This window comes from Mesoplodon bidens, assembly GCF_964165515.1.
Source record: "Mesoplodon bidens genome assembly, chromosome: 3".
NCBI lineage: Eukaryota > Metazoa > Chordata > Mammalia > Artiodactyla > Ziphiidae > Mesoplodon > Mesoplodon bidens.
The window spans coordinates 130,493,161-130,499,160 of record NC_138178.1 but is presented as its reverse complement, the minus strand read 5'-3'; positions in this window follow the sequence as shown (position 1 = coordinate 130,499,160).

The window sequence follows — 6,000 nt, the reverse complement described above, 5'->3', positions numbered from 1 at the left end:
CAGCCTCATCCACTAGAACACAGGCACTAGTCCCCTCCACCAGGAAGCCTACACAACCCACTGAACCAAGCTTAGTCACTGGGGAAAGACACCAAAAAGAACGGAAACTACGAACCTGTAGCCTGTGAAAAAGAGACCCCAAATACAGTAAGTTAAGCAAAATGAGAAGACAAAGAAACACACAGCAGATTAAGGAGCAAGGTAAAAACCCACCAGGGCAAACAAATGAAGAGGAAATAGGCAGTCTACCTGAAAAAGAATCCAGAGCAATGATAGTAAAGATGATCCAAAATGTTGGAAATAGAATGGACAAAATACAAGAAACATTTAACAAGGACCTAGAAGAACTAAAGAGCAAGCGAACCGTGATGAACAACACAATAAATGAAATTAAAAACTCTCTAGAAGGGATCAACAGCAGAATAAATGAGGCAGGAGAACGGATAAGTGACCTGGAAGATAAAATAGTGGGAATAACTACTGCAGAGCAGAATAAAGAAAAAAGGATGAAAAGAAATGAGGACACTCTTAGAGACCTCTGGGACAACATTAAACGCACCAACATTCTAATTATAGGGGTCCCAGAAGAAGAAGAAAAAAAGAAAGTGACTGAGAAAATACTGAAGAGATTATAGTTGAAAACTTCCCTAATATGGCAAAAGGAAATAGTCAATCAAGCCCAGGAAGCATAGAGAGTCCCATACAGGATAAATCCAAGGAGAAACATGCCAAGACACATATTAATCAAGCTATCAAAAATTAAACACAAAGAAAAATACTAAAAGCGGCAAGGAAAAAAATAACACACAAGGGAATCCCCATAAGGTTAACAGCTGATCTTTCAGCAGAAACTCTGCAAGCCAGAACGGAGTGGCAGGACATATGTAAAGTGATGAAAGGGAAAAACCTACAACCACGATTACTCTACCCAGCAAGGATCTCATTCAGATTCAATGGAGAAATTAAAACCTTTACAAACGAGCAAAAGCTAAGAGAATTCAGCACCACCAAACCAGCTTTACAACAAATGCTAAAGGAACTTCTCTAGGCAGGAAACACAAGAGATGGAAAACACCTACAATAATAAACCCAAAACAATGAAGAAAATGGTAATAGGAACATACATATCGATAATTACCTTAAATGTAAATGTATTAAATGCTCCAACCAAAAGACATACACTGGCTGAATGGATACAAAAACAAGACCCATATATATGCTATCTACAAGAGACCCACTTCAGAACTAGGGACACATACACACTGAAACTGAGGGGATGGAAAAAGGTATTCCATGCAAATGGAAATCAAAAGAAAGCAGGAGTAGCAATTCTCATATAAGAAAAAATAGACTTTAAAATAAACATTATTGGAAGAAACAAAGAAGGGCACTACATAATGATCAAGGGATCAATCCAAGAAGAAGATATAACAGTTGTAAATATTTATGCACCCAACATAGGAGCAGCTCAATACATAAGCAGCTCAAAACATATCAGCCATAAAAGGGGAAATCAACACTAACACAATCGTAGTAGGGGAATTGAACAGCCCACTTTCACCAATGGACATATCATTCAAAATGAAAATAAATAAGGAAACACAAGCTTTAAATGATAAATTAAATAAGATGGACTTAATTGATATTTATAGGACCTTCCACCCAAAAACAACAGAATACACTTTCTTCTCAAGTGCTCATGGAACATTCTCCAGGATAGATTATATCTTGTTCACAAATCAAGCCTTGGTAAATTTAAGAAAATTGAAATGATATCAAGTGTCTTTTCCAACCAAAATGCTATGAGACTAGATATCAATTACAGGAAAAAATCTGTAAAAAATACAAACACATCAAGGCTGAACAATACACTAATAAATAACCAAGAGATCACTGAAGAAATCAAAGAGGAAATCAAAAAATACCTAGAAACAAATGACAATGAAAACACGATGACCTATGGGATACAGCAAAAGCAGTTCTAAGAGGGAAGTTTATAGCAATACAGTCCTATCTCAAGAAACAAGAAACATCTCAAATAAACAACTTAAACTTTTTTTTTTTTTACACCTAAAGCAATTAGAGAAAGAAGAACAAAAAAAAATCAAAGTTAGCAGAAGGAAAGAAATCATAAAGATCAGATCAGAAATAAATGAAAAAGAAATGAAGGAGACAATGGCAAAAATCAATAAAACTAAACGCTGGTTCGTTGAGAAGACAAACAAAATTGATAAACCACTAGCCAGACTCATGAAGAAAAAAAGGGAGAAGACTCAAATCAATAGAATTAGAAATGAAAAAGGAGAAGTAATAACTGACACTGCAGAAATACAAAGGATCATGAGAGATTACCACAAGCAACTATATGCCAATAAAATGGACCACCTGGAAGAAATGGACAAATTCTTAGAAAAACACAACCTTCTGAGACTGAACCAGGAAGAAACAGAAAATATAAACAGACCAATCATAAGCACTGAAACTGTGACTGTGATTAAAAATCTTCCAACAAAAAAAAAGCCCAGGACCAGATGCCTTCACAGGCGAATCCTATCAAACATTTAGAGAAGAACTAACACCTATCCTTCTCAAACTCTTCCAAAATATAGCAGAGGGAGGAACACTCCCAAACTCATTTAACGAGGCCACCATCACCCTGATACCAAAACCATACAAAGATGTCCCAAAAATGAAAACTACAGGCCAATATTACTGATGAATATAGATGCAAAAATCCTCAACAAAGTACTAGCAAACAGAATCCAACAGCACATTAAAAAGATCATACACCATGATCAAGTGGGATTTATCCAGGAATGCAAGGATTCTTCAATATATGCAAATCAATCAATGTGATAAACCATATTAACAAATTGAAGGAGAAAAACCGTATGATCATCTCAATAGATGCAGAAAAAGCTTTCGACAAAATTCGACACCCATTTATGATAAAAACCCTCCAGAAGATAGGCATAGAGGGGACTTACCTCAACATAATAAAGGCCATATATATGAAAAACCCGCAGCCAACATCTTTCTCAAGGGTGAAAAACTGAAACCATTTACAGTAAGATCAGGAAAAAGACAAGGTTGTCCACTCTTACCACTATTATTCAACATTGTTTTGGTAGTTTTAGCCACAGCAGAGAAGAAAAAGCAATAAAAGGAATCCAAATCAGAAAAGAAGAAGTCAAGCTGTCACTGTTTGCAGATGACATGATACTATACATAGAGAATCCTAAAGATGCTACCAGAAAACTACTAGAGCTAATCAACAAATTGGTAAAGTAGCAGGGTACAAAGTTAATGCACAGAAATCTCTGGCATTCCTATATACTAATGATGAAAAATCTGAAAGAGAAATTAAGGAAACACTCCCATTTACCACTGCAACAAAAAGAATAAAATACCTAGGAATAAACCTACCTAAGGAGACAAAAGACCTGTAGGCAGAAAACTATAAGACACTGATGAAAGAAGTTAAAGATGATAGAAACAGGTGGAGAGATATTCCATGTTCTTGGATTGGAAGATATTGTGAAAATGACTATACTACTCAAAGCAATCTACAGATTCAATGCAATCCCTATCAAACTACCAATGGCATTTTTCATAGAACTAGAACAAAGAATTTCAGAATTTGTATGGAAACACAAAAGACCCCAAATAGCCAAAGCAATCTTGAGAAAGAAAAATGGAGCTGGAGGAATCAGGTTCCCAGACTTCAGACTATACTACAAAGCTACAGTAATCAAGACAGTATGGTACTGGAACAAAAACAGAAAGATAGATCAATGGAACAGGATAGAAAGCCCAGAGATAAACCCATGCACATATGGTCACCTTATCTTTGATAAAGGAGGCAAGAATATACAATGGAGAAAAGACAACCTCTTCAATAAGTGGTGCTGGGAAAACTCGACAGCTACATGTAAAAGAATGAAATTAGAACACTCCCTAACACCATACACAAAAATAAGCTCAAAATGGATTAAAGACCTAAATGTAAGGCCAGAAACTATCAAACTCTTAGAGGAAAACACAGGCAGAACACTCTATGACATAAATCACAGCAAGATCCTTTTTGACCCACCTCCTAGAGAAATGGAAATAAAAACAAAAATAAACACATGGGACCTAATGAAACTTAAAAGCTTTTGCACAGCAAAGGAAACCATAAACAAGATGAAAAGACAACCCTCATAATGGGAGAAAATTTGTACAAAGGATTAACTCCCAAAATTTACAAGCAGCTCATGTAACTCAATATCAAAAAAACAAACAATCCAATCTAAAAATGGGCAGAAGACCTAAATAGACATTTCTCCAAAGAAGATATACAGATGGCCAACAAACACATGAAAGAATGGTCAATATCACTAATCATTAGAGAAACGCAAATCAAAACTACACTGAGGTATCACCTCACACCAGTCAGAATGGCCTTCATCAAAAAATCTACAAACAATAAATGTTGGAGAGGGTGTGGAGAAAAGCGAATCCTTTTGCACTGTTTGTGGGAATGTAAATTGATACAGCCACTCTGGAGAACAGTACGGAGGTTCCTTAAAAAACTAAAAAGGGAAGTACTATATGACCCATCAATCCCACTACTGGGCATATCCCCTGAGAAAACCATAATTCAAAAAGAGTCATGTACCACAATGTTCATTGCAGCTCTATTTACAATAGCCAGGATATGGAAGTGACCTAAGTGTTCACTGACAGATCAATGGATAAAGAAGATGTGGCACATATATATATAATGGAATATTACTCAGCCATAAAAAGAAACGATATTGAGTTATTTGTAGTGAGGTGGATGGACCTAGAGTCTGTCATACAGAGTGAAATAGGTCGAAACAGAAAAACAAATACCATATGCTAACACGTATATATGGAAGCTAAAAAAAAAAACCCCAAAAAACTAGTCATGAAAAACCTAGAGGCAGGACTGGAATAAAGACACAGACATAGAGAATGGACTTGAGGATACGGGGAGGGGGAAGGGTAAGCTGGGACAAAGTGAGAGAGTGGCATGGACTTATATACACTACCAAATATAAAATAGCTAGCTAGTGGGAAGCAGCCGCATAGCACAGGGAGATCAGCTCGGTGCTTTGTGAGCACCTAGGGGGTGGGATAGTGAGGGTGGGAGGGAGATGCAAGAGGGAGGAGATATGCGGATATATGTATATGTATAGCTGATTCACTTTGTTATAAAACAGAAACTAACACACCATTGTGAAGCGATTATACTACAATAAATGAGTGGAAAAAAAAGAATCTAAGGAGAAGGTGAGAGGTATTGTAAGTTATTTCATGCAAGAATTTTTCTTGGCTTAATGTGTGAATAAACATGTACTATCTAATAGCGTATTGGTATTTTAAATTATGGCATTTCATATTAAATTTGTGTATAATACTGATTAGTGTATACCACCTCTAGATGTGAAGTACATACAGTTATACACTTAATGATAGTTCAACTTAAGATTTTTCAACTTTACAGTGGTGCAAAAGCGACACACATTCAGCAGAAACTGTACTTCCACTTTTGAATTTTGTTTTTCCTAGGTTAGCAGTAAGCAGTATGACCCCCTGTGGTGATCTGGGGCAGTGGCAGCACTGCAGTCCCCAGGCAGCCATGCGATCAGAAGGGTAAACAAACCACACACAACCATTCTGGACCCATAGGACCATTTTGGTTTTTTACTTTCAGTACATATTCAATAAATTATACAAGATATTCAACACTCTTATAAAATAGGCTTTGTGTTAGATGTTTTGCCCAACTGTAGTTTAATGTAAGTGTTCTGAGAATGTTTAAGGTAGCCTAGGTTAAGCTGTGATGTTCAGTTGGCCAGGTGTATTAGATGCATTTTCACTTACGATAAGCCAAGGAAGATCTGTAATTGTAAGCTCACTAAAAGCATACAGTCATTTGTAACTCCAGGTATTTTTCTCTTTTCTATGGTAGCACTAGGCTTCTTATCCTTA